Source organism: Microcebus murinus, chromosome 20 (genome assembly GCF_040939455.1).
Source record: "Microcebus murinus isolate Inina chromosome 20, M.murinus_Inina_mat1.0, whole genome shotgun sequence".
Classification (NCBI taxonomy): Eukaryota; Metazoa; Chordata; class Mammalia; order Primates; family Cheirogaleidae; genus Microcebus; species Microcebus murinus.
The window spans coordinates 25,737,054-25,752,805 of NC_134123.1; positions in this window are offsets into that span (position 1 = coordinate 25,737,054).

The window sequence follows — 15,752 nt, forward strand, 5'->3', positions numbered from 1 at the left end:
CAAAGTGCTATTTTTATCACATCATATCAAGGGTACATACTATCAACATGGTATCAGTCTTGATGTTAATCACTTGACTAAGGTAATGCTTGTCAGTTTCTTCACTGTAAGGTAATCACCACCACCCTCCATTCCATACTGTACTCTTAGGAAGAAAGTTGCACTTATGGAGTGGGGAGTTGTGTTTCACCTCCTCAAGTGTGGAGATCGTCATGGATTATTCAGAATTCTGCTCATGAGATTTATTCCCTTCTCACCCAATTATTTATTTATTCACTCATGTAATTATATCAATATAGACTTGTATTTATTTTTTAGCTTGTGTTATAATCCAATACATCTTTATTTTGTTGCTCAAGTTATTCCAGCTTTGGGAACCATTTATGTTGGCTCTTAATTCCCTTTGACCTAATTGCATCATGGTGTGTGAGAGTATTTTTTGTTTGTTTACGTGGTTTTTGTTTTATTGTTTGGTTTAGCACTCCCTGACTTTCTGGCACTACAAGATGCTCCAGGCTCATCCTTTAGATGTCCTGCCCTAGTACGAGAATCAACCATTTCTTCAAGAAGCCCTGGTTCTATTTATTTATCTATTTATTTCTTTAAAAGATAGTTTAATGATCAAATAATGCATTTCTCTTCAGTTTTGTTTCCCCTTTCCCAGCTTATGTGACTGCGTTTCTTGTCTTTAACTGCAGAATGACAACATGGTATTTTGACACCTATTTCATATGAAAAAATTGGGAAACAATCCAGGGAGAGAAAAAGATAGGCTTACTATCCATGCACAACTATTACTAGCATGTTGATATTTCCTCTAGCCTTTGTTCTGTTCATAACAACTGGATACCATTTCATCTATTAAATTAGCAAATGTTTTGCATCTGGTCATGGCATGTCATGTTGCCATTAAAATAATAACTCATGTGATCACAATTAGGTAAAACAAAAATAAAAATGTTATGGGCAGAGAAAGGCCTGATTCTTTTTATTGAAGAATGGCAGTAGAAACCAAGATCTGAGTGATGGGTATGCTCATGGCTACTGGAGTGTCTTTTTCCTGGGCCGATTCAGCTAAGAAAGCAAGGAAATGTATGCATGTGTACTAAACTGCGTATGGAAACATAACTATAAATAGTTTATATGTAATTATTTGAATCTACATTAAGATGAACATGTTTCCCTTGATGTCTCTAAAAAATGTAATCTGTTACCACATGAATCATTCTAGCCTTCTTGCCTTATCTGCAACCTTTCGATCCATCAGTGAGAAAACTGACTCCCATCATTGCCATTCAGTTGCTTAATTGCCTTCTTATCGATTTTAACATTTACTATTAGAATGCTTCTTGTGTCTAAGGGTCAGATGGCAAGATAGAATAACAGGTGTACAAGGCTTACTGGGGAAGACATCCACATAGGAAAAAGGTGAAAAGGCCAGAGTAGGTAGGGAGGGCTTTTAGACAATGATGCAGGTCTTACACTTGTGAAAAGAGAAAGGACAAAAAAGGGAAGGAACATGGGTTTTAGGAGAAACCTCACACCATGGTGCAGCTCTGAGAAGGTCTCAACCAGGACATTGAGGAGACCCAGAGCAGTTATTGCCCATTAGAGAAGATCCACGTAGGGTGGAAATGGCCTGGCTCTGGTGTCCCCTCTGTGCCCTACATTGGCTGAGAGCAGCTCAGAGAGTGTGACTTTGGTATAAACACGGTGGTGATCTCAAGGTACAGGAGCTGACAGCTATACAGGGAGATAAGAGCCAACCTTTTTCATGACTGTCCCAATTCTCTGTCATATTAAAGGTCTGTGATAGGCTGAATTGTGTCCCCCAGAATTCATATGTTGATGTTATAACCCCAGTTCCTCAAAATGTGGCTATAACTGGAGATGGTATCTTTAAAGAGAGGTAGTTAAGTTAAAACGAGGTCATTAGAGTGGGCTCTAATTCAATCTGACTGGTGTCCTTAAAGATGAGGAGATTAGGACACAGACACACACAGAGAGAAGACCACTTGAAGACACGGGGGAAGATGGCCATGTACAAGCCATGGGGAGAGGCCTCAGAAGAAACAACCCTGCCTTGATTGCACACTTGTATCCTCCAAAATTCTGAGAAAATAAATTTCTATTCGTTAAGCCACCAGAAAATGAATATAAGGACCTAAAAGATAAAAGTCTTTCACTAAAAAAATCCATCTCAGACATATTTAAGTATTTACAGGTAAAATGCTGTGATGTCTAGAATTTATGTTGACATACTCTAGCCAAAAAAAGAGAGAGAGAGAGAAGGCAGATGATAAACAATAGCAAAATAATTACTATGAAAGTGGTGTTTGAGTACATGAAAATTCATCATCTAATTCTCTCTCCTTTAAGTGTATGATTGAAAGTTGACATAATAAATAGTTTAAAATTGTAACCAACTCATTATTATTAATTATTGATAAGTCTACTGGATACTGCATGTCAGGATCTCTATGGATTTTTTAAATGTTAAACTTAGAAAACCACAGCAATAATAACAGCTACTCACTCAAAGTCAGGAGTTCTACAACACACTTTGTGTAAGCTATTTCATTGGTTATGGTAACTAGGCCAATGAGGTAACTATTAATGTCATTGGCCCTAATTTACATGGTTAGTAAATAGCTTATTTTGGACTTGAACAATAGCCTACTTGCTTTAAAAATCCTGTGTTACACCATTATATTTTTCCTTTATGCTCCTGCCTCCCATATTCAAAACTACTTTTATTGAATATATACTATTTGTCAAGTGTAGGTGTCATATATCCTAAGGGGATGTCAAATTTGAAAAAATTCTATGCATCTATAAATGTGATCATATGGTTGTTCTAATTTATTCTGTTAATGTGGTAAAATGCATTAATTGATTTTTAATAGCTTTATTTGAGTATGGTTGACCTATAATTAACTGAACTTATTTAAAATTCACAATTTATTAGATTTTAATATATGTAAGCACCTGTGAAACAATCACCACAATCAAGATAATTACCATTTCTGTCACCCCTAGAAGTTCCCTAATGCTCTTTTGCAATCCCTCCTTCCTGCCCCTTTTCCATCCCTACACCCACTCATCTGTTTTATGTCATGGTAGATTAGATTAGTTCACATTTTTCAGAGCAATGATTAGCAAATAATGGCCTGTTGGTCAAATCTAGCCCAACCACCTGTTTTTGTAAACAAAATTTTACTGGAACACAGACACACTCATTTGATTACCTATCCTGTATGGTTGCTTTCACCTTACAAAAGCAGTTAGGACAGACTTCATGGCTTGCAGAGCCTAAAATATTTACTATCTTTCACTTTACAGAAAAGTTTGCCAACTCCTGTTCTAGAGCTTTATGTGAAGGGACCATACTAGAGGTACTCTGTTTTTGTGTGGCTTCTTTCACTCTCTGTGATTATTTTGATATTTATTCATATTGTATGTATCAGTAGTTCATACTTTAAAATGCTAAGCAGTATTGTATTGCAGGAATGCACCAACATTTTATTATCCATTCACCTGTCGATTAACATTGAGTTGTTTTCCATTTCAGGCTATTACACATAAAACTGCCATAACTGCTTAATTCCACATCTTAATATGGACCAGTGCTTGCTTTCTCCAAGAAAGAAACAAAACACAGAACTGGAATACCTGAATTGCACGGTAGGCATATATTTAACCTTTTAAGTTGCCAAATTGTTTTCTAAACTGGTTGTGCCGTTTTGTATTTCACTTCTCACTAACAGTTGCTGTGATGAGTCTTTTTAATTTTAGTCATTCTAATAGGTGTGTAATTGTGTCTTGTCTTATTGTGGTTTAATTTGGATTATCCCAGTGACTAACAACCATATTTTCATGTGATTATTTGTTTTCTCTGGCGAAGTGTCTAAAATTCTGCCATTTTTTTGTTTTGTTATTATTGACTTTTGAGAATTCTTTATATAATCTAGATACAAATCCTTCATTAAATATATAGCTTATAAATCTTTTTTCCTTATATGTGGTGTGTCTTTTCATTTTCTTAATAGTGTCATTCATTGAGTAAAAGTTTTAGTTTTCATGAAGTCCAATTTATAGTTTTTTGTTCTTTTATGAATCATTCTTTTATATTTATAAACTACATTTTTAGTAATTTCATATACTGCAAGAGACATGAATTGAAGTTTGTTTTCTCTTTTGGGCATGGGGCTATAAAATTGTACCAGTTCCATTTATCGAAAAAGATTATCTTTTTATCTCATATATGTTTGGGTCTGTTGGATTACTATAAACTATCTGGCTTAAAACAACAGAAATGTATTGTTTCATAGTAGTCCTGAAGGTTAAAAGTCTGAAACCAAGGTGTCATCAGGACGATGCTCTCTCGAAAGCTCTAGGAAGCTTTTTCCTTGCTTCTTTGCAGCTTCTGGTGGTTGCTGGCAACCTGGAATTCCTTGACTTGCAGCTTCATCTCTGCCTTCATCACATGGTCTATGTCCAAAATTTTATTATCTTATATGGACATTAGTCATTGGATTAGGACCCACCCTAATCCAGCGTGACCTCTCTTTAACTTGATTAAATCTTAAAAGATCCTATTTCCAAATAAGGTCACATTGTCTAGTACTAGGGGTCAGGCCTTCAATGTATTATTTTTGGGGACACAATTCAACACACAACAACTATGATGTGTTTAGATATGGATCTCTTTTGTGTTTATCCTACTTGGGAATTTTTTGAGCTTTTTATATATTACATTAATGTTTATATATTAATGTGTATATATTAATGTTTTAAATCAAATTTAGGAAGTTTGGGGCCAGTATTTCTCCAAATATTTTTTTCTTCCCCCTTTTCTCTCTACTCTCCTTCTGCTACTTCATTATGCCAATGCTGGCATGATGTATTGGGTCACACAGGTCTCCGAGGCTCTGTTTTTTTTTTTTTTCCTTGTGTTCTTCAGAGGGCATAATTTCCACTAATATTATCTTCAAGTCCACTCATTGTTCTTTCTGCCCTGGTTAAATCTGCTGTTGATGACACGTTAGTGATTTTTTTTTTAATTGTTTGTTGTAATTTACAACTTCAGAGTTTCCATTTCATTCTTTTTTTTAATTATTTCTATCTTTTTATTGATATTCTCTATTTACTGTATATTGTCACCATACTTTCTTTTCATTCTTTAAAACATGGTTTCCTTTCATTCTTTGAACATTTTGATAATAGCTTCTTTGCAACCTGTGTCTGATTGCAACCTTTGATCTGTGGTCCCTTAGAGAGTGTTTGCATAGATTACTACTTTCCTGAGAATGGGTCACACTTTCCTGTTTGTTTGCAATATTATGTAATTTTCTTTTTAAAACTTTTAGGTATCACAGCATCTCTGGATTCTTACTGCTCCATCCCACCCAGTGACCTTTTGTTTTGGTTGTTGTTGTGTTTTATTTGTTGTTTGTTTGGTGACTTTCCCAGAGTAGGTTTTGCTGAGCTCTACACCCCCATTCCAGGAGTCCTCCCTCCATAATGACCTCTTTTAAGAGGTATTATTATTGGCCCTATAATTCCCTCATTCTCCTCAGTAACTCCCACCTTCCAGCTGTAACTTTAATTTTTCTTTAGCAAAGTTAAAAAAGTTACATTATGTTATGTGACCTTCATTAAATCTTCTGTACTATGTTTATAAATTATTTTATTCATTTAAAATGTATTTACTCTGTATTTACTATTTTCCTGTCAGCGTGAAGTGTTCTGAGTTAGAGGCAAAGCACCATATAAACTGGACCCTTGCTGTCCTGAAATTTACATTTTATGTTAATGAACACACAATACATATGTAATAAAACAGATAAAATCCATGTGAAAATTATCACTGCTTTTACATAAATAAAACAGTATTTAAAATTGTAACTGTGTTAGTGGAAGGGAACAGTTTTTGACAGAGTGAAATGTTTTTGAAAGGTGATTGTTGGGTTGCACTGTAAATGATGAGAGGGAATTTACTGTTTACTGTGATAATCTGGAAGAAATGTGTTTCAGGCAGAGAACCACTGGGACAAATATATTTAAGATAACTGGTAATGGTATATAAAATGATAGACCTGAAACTCAGGTGATATCAAGAGTGGTAAGCAGGGGAAAAGGTGAAAAAATTAGGTCAGGAATGGTTACTAAGTACTAATTACTAATACTAATGTATTAGAAAACTAATTACTATTATCTATATGAATATGAGTGTGTAAGTACATTTGATGTAGACCTCAATGTATGCTGAGATTACATTTCATTTTTTGAAGTTCTAATAACACAATTTTATGTATGTGTGTATGTTAGAGATGGGGTCTTTCTTGGTTGTCCAGGGTGGATGGCAGTGGCTTTATCATAGCTCACTGCAGCCTTGAACTCCTGGGCTCAAGCAGTGCTCCTGCCTCAGCTCTTGATCTGCTGAGATTACAGGTGTGAGCCACTGCACCTGGCCAACACAATTTTAATTTAGTGGAGAAAGTTTCTAACTTTGAAATGGATGCTCCCTTTTTATATCCTACCAGTTTGTTGAATGTTTTTGTATATTGGTTTCAAACTAGGTTATTCGAACTATTGGAATGAGAGAAAATAACTCAGACTTATAATTTTAATACTTGAGTTTGGATTGGCTAAAATTTTAGTTCCTTGTACTAGTCTAGAGGTTTCATGACAAAGAGATGGGTTGACACAAACACTGAGCTTTGGTTTTTCTCTCACCTATTGATTGAGGTTAGGGAATCTTAATATGAGAAAAGAGGTTTTCATGTTATAAATATATCAGGGTCCTCGACACTGAAACCTGGGTAAAAGTTAGAGTTCAATATGTTTATTTTTCAAAACTAGGTTTTATCACAGCTAAACATCAGCTCTGGGACTTATAAATTGTATGTCTTTGACAGCATATGACAGCTGGAGCAAATTACAGAGCCCCATCCTGACCTTAGTTTTTTAAATAAACATAAAATAAAAAGAAGAAAGCATCTCTCTTTCAGATATGAACAATAAATATCTAAGCAAGAATGCAGATAATGAGCTATTTCTTTAGGCTGGACAGTTATAGGAGTAGACACAAACAATGGCATGTGCCAGGAGAGCATTCTGGAACCTTGTACAGTATCCTTCATAGCAAGAAAAGAGGAGAACATGAACTCTTCCAAATACAAAGAGGTTTTCTTATACATTAGATTTCTCAAGAATCATTATAATTTTGAGAAATACATGATACTTTATAATTAGGTATCATAATGTTTTGATATTTAAGAGAAAATGGAAGCAGATTAATTCTTCCTAGAATATAGATGTATATTCTTTAAAGGATGAATATACACTGTATTAATATCCATTACATCAGAGAACTGAAATAAAACAAGTACTTATCATCCATGAAAATGATGAAACCTTGAAACACGTGAAATGTAAAAGAATCCTCAGGAAATAAATATATATTTAAAAACAAAGGAAGACATTATTACAGATAGCAGGCAAAAGTAAACTATTTAAATCTGTATTTTCTACCATTTTCTCTTCTTTATTTGTGTCACTATCAGCAGTACCTTTTTCATCTTATTATAATGAATTAAATGCCAACCTTAGACAATAGTAACATACAAGGATATACATGTCCTTAATACTCATGCATAAAAATTCTCTGGAAATTAAATAAGTAAAAGATATTGAGAGAAATAGGGTTTGAAGGGGAATATTTCAGAGCATTTTACAGTGTGACCAACAGACAAAAGTATTATGTTTCTCAATTAAAGAAATGACTTTCAGGTTTTATAAACAATCATAACAGTATTATCAAGTCTAAAATAATTAACAGTTTCATAGTATCATAAAATATGTAGTAATATTCTAAATCCCAAAATATATAATTTTTTTTCTTTTAAAGAGATTTTATTTTTTCAAGTAATGTTGGGTTCACAGCAAAATTAAGCTGAAACTGCAGAGGGTACTCATACATTCCCTGCCTCTACACATGCACAGCCTTTGTCACTGTCAACATTCTGTATCAGAGTGGTACATGTGTTACAACTGATGAATCTATTGTAGGTCCAAAATTATTACACTAAACTTACAGTTTACATTAGGGTTTCCTTTTGATGTTGTATATCTATAGGTTTTGACAAATATAAAATGGCATGTATCCACAACTACAGTACCATACAGAATACTGCTTAAAAAAATTCTCTGTGCTCTGCCTGTTCATCCCTCCCTCCCCCAACCCCTGGCAACCACTAACCTTTTACGGTCTCCATAACGTGGCGTTTTCCAGAATATCTTATAGTTGGAACCATATAGTATGTAGCCTTCACAAATTGGTTTGATTCACTTAGTAATATGCATTTAAGGTTTTCTTTGTCTTCTCATGGTTTAATTGCTCATTCATTCTTTTTAGTGCTGAATAGTATTCTCTTGTCTAGATGTACCACAGTGTATTTATCTATTCACCTTCTGAAGGCCATCCTGGTTGCTTCTGAGTTTTGACAATTATGAATAAAGCCTCTATGAACATTTGTGTGCAGGATTTTGTGTGTACATAAATTTTCACCTCCTTTTGGTAAATATGAAGGAGTGTTAATTGCTGGATCATATAGTGAGAGTATGTTTCATTTTGTAAGAAAACTGCCAAACGGTCTTCCAAAGTGGCTATACCATTTTGCATTCGCACCAGCAATGAGTTAGAGTTCCTGTTGTTCCACATCCTCACCAGCATTTAGTGTTGTCAGTAGTCTGGATTTTGGCCATTCTAAGAGGTATGTAGTGTTATCTCACTGGTGTTTTAATTTGCATTTTCCTAATGACATATGATGCGGAGCATCTTTTCATGTGCTTATTTGCTATCTGTATATCTTCTTTTTAAAAATTTTTTTAAATTTCAAAATATTACAGGGGCACAAATGCTTTGGTCACATAAATTGCCTTTGTACTGCCCAAGCCAAAGCTACAAGTGTGCCCATCCCTCTGACAGTGTGTACTGCACCCATTAAGTGTGAATTTACCCATCCCCTCCTCCCCCCTCCCAGTTGCCCATTCCCCGATGAATATTATTTCCATATGTGCACTTAAGTATTGATCGTTTAGTACCAATTTAGTGGTGAGTATATCTTCTTTAGTGAGGTGTCTGTTCAGGTCTTTTGCCTGTTTTTTTTTTTTTTTTTTTTTTTTTTTTTTTTTTTTGAGACAGAGTCTCACTTTGTTGCCCAGGCTAGAGTGAGTGCCGTGGCGTCAGCCTAGCTCACAGCAACCTCAAACTCCTGGGCTCCAGTGATCCTTCTGCCTCAGCCTCCCGGGTAGCTGGGACTACAGGCATGCACCACCATGCCCAGCTAATTTTTTTTTTTTATATATATATCAGTTGGCCAATTAATTTCTTTCTATTTATAGTAGAGACGGGGTCTCGCTCTTGCTCAGGCTGGTTTTGAACTCCTGACCTTGAGCAATCCGCCCGCCTCGGCCTCCCAAGAGCTAGGATTACAGGCGTGAGCCACAGCGCCCGGCCCTTTTGCCTGTTTTTTGATCAAATTTTTTTTGTCTTATTGATCAGTTTTAAGAGTTTTTTGTGTATGTTGAACAAGTCTTTTGTCAGATAATGTCTTTTGCAAATATTTTCTCCCAGCCTGTGGCTTGTATTTTCATTCTCTTGAGATTGTCTTTTAAAGAAATTCAAAACCAATATATTCTTGAATATGAACACAAAATTCTAAATAAAATATTTCTAAATAAAATTCTGTGTGTGTGTGTGTATGTGTATGTAAAACACAACATACTATGAACAAGCGAGGTTCACTCTAGGAATGGAAAGTTGATTTAGCATTCTGAAGTCAATACATACAATTCAGTCATTAACAGAATAAATCAGAAATGTCAAATTCTCATTGCAATCGAGGAATAAAAATCATTTGATTATTCTATTCTCATCTATGTTTTTAACATTTAGGACAATATCAATGGAAGGAATCTTCCTTAATATGACAGAGTATACAAAGTCCTAAATAATCATTAATATTCAGTCACTGAATGCTTTCATTCTGAGAAAGAGAATAAAACAAGGAGGTCCAATATCATTACTTCTATTCAGCATAGTACTAGAGGACACAACCAATTTGGTCATGCAGACAATGAAGTGAACAGAATAAGGACAAGAAGGAGGAAAAACTGTCATTATTCATTGTAATTGTAAATATGAATATGTATATATAAATTATTTTAAAAATCTAAAATTTTAAAATTAGAGTACACTTATATCTAACTATATTTAAAATTATTAGTAATATAAAATAATTTTATTTGATATTTTACAAACCTGTAAAAAAGGTAAGTAAACATTTTCCTCAACATCTTTGCATTCCTTTAACATAATTGGAAAATCTATGGGTTTTTGTTTTCAACTCAAAAATCATGCATCAGTATGTACTCTCTGTATATCTCAAATGATTTTGTAATACTTCATTGAACAGACACAGGAGCAAAATTTACCCATTCCATCTAAGGATTACAATTAGATTTTATGTAGACTAGAAATGACCTGCCATAAACAGAGCTAGGAATGATGAAAGTTAGTGCAACGTGGTGCACGGATAAAAGAACAAATAACATTTGTCTATCTTCAAGAACGGTGCTTGCTTCTGAAATTAAACTCAGCAGGTAGGAAGATTCTAAACAGACTTGAAATTTTTGAACATCTGCTCACCCTAGCACAATCTAAAAATGGGAATGCATAACATTTTACAATGCTAAAATTCATACAATCTAGTTGAAATTATTACACTATTAAATTTTTTGGAAGGCTGTTTCAAACAGACTCCAAAACATTTTCACTTTCAAGTCATAAAATACTATTAAATTGACCTGAACAGCTCTCTAATTATATTAAAAAACAGTTGAATATCTTTTCCTAATTTAGATTTATATCATTTCTTAAACTTTCTTGAAATGAAGTATAAAATTAATAAACCCTAGGATCAATTATATTTAAGGGAGATGAAATTTAGATTTCAACTTTAAGAAAAAGCCACTTGATTTTCTTCTTTCTTATCCATGTGGTGCTATAATATGTCCTGACTTACTGTACATAAGAGGACCCAGTTCACTTTTGGGGTGACAGAAATACCCAAGAGTTTATTGTACTTACTAATACAGTAGTTATTCAAAAGAAAAACAATTTGTGCTCTAGTCCTGATATAACTGACAGCATTGCAGAATTTGAATGTTCCTCCTGTGTAGAAGGACTTCACCCATTCTGATTTGCCCAGGTACCAATATATCCTTCTGGAATGTGCAAACTGCCTGGCTTAGACACTTTCAAGCACATTGGGTGAACAATTGCTACAGATGGCTCAAGTGTTTTGTATTTCATAGCTGGTTTCATTGCCTCAGTTTATCGTCTGTGCACAAAGAGTCATAAGACACACTTCAGCTCTCAGGTCAGTCATCCTCCTAGTCACAGACAAAATATGTTACTCATTGAATGCCATTCTCAAAAGAGGCAAAAATATAGTGATGAATGGATCAGTGGTTGCCAGAGTTTGAGGGGAGAAGAGTGTGACTCTAAAGAGGCATCACAACGATTTTTTTCTGGAGTGATAGAATTGTCTATATCTGGATCATGATGGTGGTTACATGAATCTATACATGTGTTAAAATTCATAGATGGGTATACAAAGAAGTCCATTTTACTGTATGACAATTTAAAAAATAAAATAAATCATCCTAAAAGAAAATTCAAAATGTCATTATTTGTAGAAAGGTTCTGTGGTTGACCCTAGATCCACACCCACACAATCCAGTTAAGTAAAAAGTTTTCTAAGCACAGGCTTTTGATGCTCCTATGTGTCTTAAACAGGGTTATTTAAAAGCATGCTAAGGCAATTATCCCCTGTTGATGCCTAAGGAGAAGAAAAAAGCTGCTTTTTAAAAAGCTTTTAAACAACATTTAAAGCAATAAACATAAAATAGCTTTGCAAAAGCTATTTTTTTCTTAAAACACTTCCCCCCACCATCACAAATGGTTCTTTTGTTGGTGCCTATTTGGGATCTGAAGGGAAAGCAATACTCTCAAAATTCTTTACTTTAATGTAAAATTGATTTGAGATTTGCCCTTTCCCCCTCCTCTTTTCCTAGTGGTAGATCACATATCTGTATCAACAAGTGTCAGAACAAAGAAAAATCCTGCCCTTGATTGCATAGCAATAGAGTAAAGAAAGTTTAAGGGTCATGGGACTATTTTTTGTTGCATTGTGTCTTTTGTATTTGTTACTTTAAATTTTATTCACAAGTTCAGAGTTATTAGATAATAGAAAAGTGGAGATAACTTGAAGCAGAAGTGTGATTATGTCATCTGTCCAAGAGATAAAAATCATAAGCTTATTAAATTCTAAGAGTTATATATCTGAATAATATATTCATAAAAATATAATTTGTATAAGAGTTCTTAGGACAAAACTGCATGTTTGGCTATAAAACATGAACTGAGTATCACGGAACTTGTATCAGGGACTTCAACAAATTTTTTTTGTGCTCAACCCTTCATCTTCATGGAGTCGAAAGAAAGTAATCAACTTTATTACTCAGAAAAATATCTAAATTATAAAGAAACATTATTGTGTTTTTGTCTTTATGTAAATTTATTTTGGTGAAATGAATATTTGAATTTCCTTTAGCTAAAATAATTGATTTCCTAGCTAGAAACATAGGTACTTTCTCCTGGCTTTGCTTTGAGCTTATTCATTCAAGATAATTTGTTTCAGAATAGAAACCAACTCAACTACAATGAAGTGTGCAGAATGATACATGGTCTAAGCCCTTCTTAGCTTGCATCTTTCATGGGGGGTGCCAAAGTACTAAAGCCCAAATTACTCAGTGCTTTTCTTTACACTAAATACCTTTATTTTATGAGTCTAAGAATTGAAATATTAATGCAATGAGACTTAGTCCTAAATCCAAATGAGAGAATCATCAGTCTGTGATTCCTTTTCTGAATTTCTCTGGGCATTCCATTGACACATTGCATAACCTGCCTCAGAATATTGCTTTCACATTTATTTAAAGTCGTAATTGAGTTGCTACTTCTTCCCAATGCTAAATGCTTTTTGAAAATAAAAAGTTAATGACATTTAATGTTGCAAGAAAACATATTCATATATGCATACATTACTGTGTGATAATTTGTAACAAAAATACATAGTTGACATCTGTGAGACATAATCACCTGCTAGGTAAAGTTGAAACAAAAAGAATTTGAAAAATAATTGGGATTTTCTTCAGAACTGATGATTGAAAAATTAGAGTGGAATAGTGAAGAAAATTGACAAAATATGTTAAATTATAGTTAGAATAGGGAAACATGTAAAGAACGATAAAACTAAGTAGATCTGCATGGAAACTGGCTTGTTCATCAAATACCTGACATTTATTATAAGCACTGTGATTTTGCCTGAATTAATAAATGTATTTGAGGCATACTTTTCTCTCAGTAAAATTAGATAATAATAACTCTTGTATTTGCTGTGAAGCTGAAATAAAAGCAGTGTCTACATTTTGAAAAGGTCTAGTATAGTTCCTGCTACATAATAAGCACATAGTAAAAGTTAATTTCTTCTTGTCTTCTGCCATTTAAAACTGTGCCTCTCAAACTTTTTAAACCTACAGAACATTTTATTTTCTTGTGAAATCCCATCTGGAACCCAATGTATAACAGATGAAATCAGAGAATCAGAGCTTTTTTGATTGAAGAGGAATTTTGAGTTCAGGATTTGAGGTCCTGGAGTCTTCCCTCTGACTCGCACTCTGTTGCCAATTCTCCATACTGTCTGCCATCATCATCCTTACTGTGACATGAATAACCCTAGAAGCCCTGTCTCCGTTTTCTAGGACTCCATCCAAGAAACACCATTTGAAAACGCCAACACCAAAGTTTAGAAAGACATCATTCTTAGATTTAATAACCACAAGTGTTTATGTACAATAATATTCACCACAAGCTAACTTAAGGACACAGTCAAGTTGGTTAAAGTAGAAAATCGTGAAATAATCACCCATATGAACTTAATGTTTTATGTTAACTCAAAACACATGAATGTACATTTTTTTGTGTAAGTTTTTGATATAGAAACCAATTCTTTTTTAAGGGGCAATGTTCAATCAATAATAGCTCTTAGGAAAAATATGCTCATAATTCTATCATCTGTGATATCAAACTTGGAAGTTTTGTTTTTTATTGTACATTTCAATAGTGCTAAGTATCTTTACATTTTTGTGAAACAGATCTCCAGAACTTTTCCCCTTGTGAATATGAAACTTTATCCCCATTAAACAACTCCCCCTTTCTACCTCCCTCCATGGTTTTTAAAAAAAAAAGTGAAAAAAATTACTAAAAATACCTGAGCAGCCATGTAAAGCAAAATCTTCCTATTATGTTCTGAAACTTTTCCTGGACTCTCATGCATACTTAATTCAAAAGCAGTTTTAAGTAATATAACTTTCTAAAGCATTGAAATTAATTTTCTTAGAAGAAACAATTATGAGCTCTCCCTCATATTTATTATATTTTATTATAATTTAAGTTTCAGAGCTATATCAAGCACAATTAGCTGAAACATAATAAACAACCTCAGATCTTCTTAGTAAGTGTATACCTGATTGTAGAAGCAGTGACTAGCACTCTCGAATGATACACAAGCCATGAGCTCTCGCAGGTTATGAACATTGACCAGTATGATTTAAAAAAAGAATAAAATACATCGATTAATACAACATGTTTATCAAATGAAAGTCTTTGACATTATTGACAATGAGAAAGTTTTTTTTTTTTTTTTTTTAAAGAAATGGGGCCTATGGGGCCTTGCTCTTGCTCTGGCTGGTCTCAAACTCCTGAGCTCAAGTGATCCTCCTACCTTGGCCTCCCAGAGTGGAGAAAGTGCATTTCCTATCTATCCTCTCTATCTCCCCACCTTTTCTCTATCATAATCTATCTAGTTGTGTACGTATCTAATTTATAAGAATATATAATTTTAATAATATATAGCCTGTATTAATTTGAAAATACAAAGGTGGCAACTATGAAAATTATCACTGTTGATTACACACTTTGAAAACGGTTATATAGTTAGGAATATTATGTAGATCAAATGCTTACATTTAATGCTTTGCTATTATGCTGAAGATATAGAGAATTCAAGTAACTAACTCTGTAAATAGCATGTAACTGTAAGCAACATGGCTCCCTTTCTTTAATTAAGCTATAAAAGTGTTTATATTTTTTAAAAAATATAAATGAATTCCTTAAAATGAATTCCTTTTACCTTCAGCCTAAAGTATTGGAAGGGCATATCAAACTGAAATGAAAGGAGAAAAGAAGGTAAAGTATTTTTTAGTTTAGGAAAGAAAAACATCTAACCAAGGATTACAAATTTTGAAAGTATCTAGACTTTTAGACAGAGTTTTTGGGGGTTCTATAGCTGGAAGATCAAATTGGCAGTTATGAAATGTTGCAGAGCTCTGCAATTATTTCAAAATTGATATAGAACTTACCAATTTGCTGCTGCTGAGATAGAGCAGCCTTTCTCCTCATCTCACCTTGGATTGTTAATCAAAAAATCTCAACTCATTCTTCCATACCTGTATTGTCCACTCACACTGGTTTGTAATTAGGTAGACTTAGTTGAAAATCTTTATCATCTGCTGATTTTGAGGGGCTGGGAACTGATCCAGCTCTTTGACTTCCTGGCATT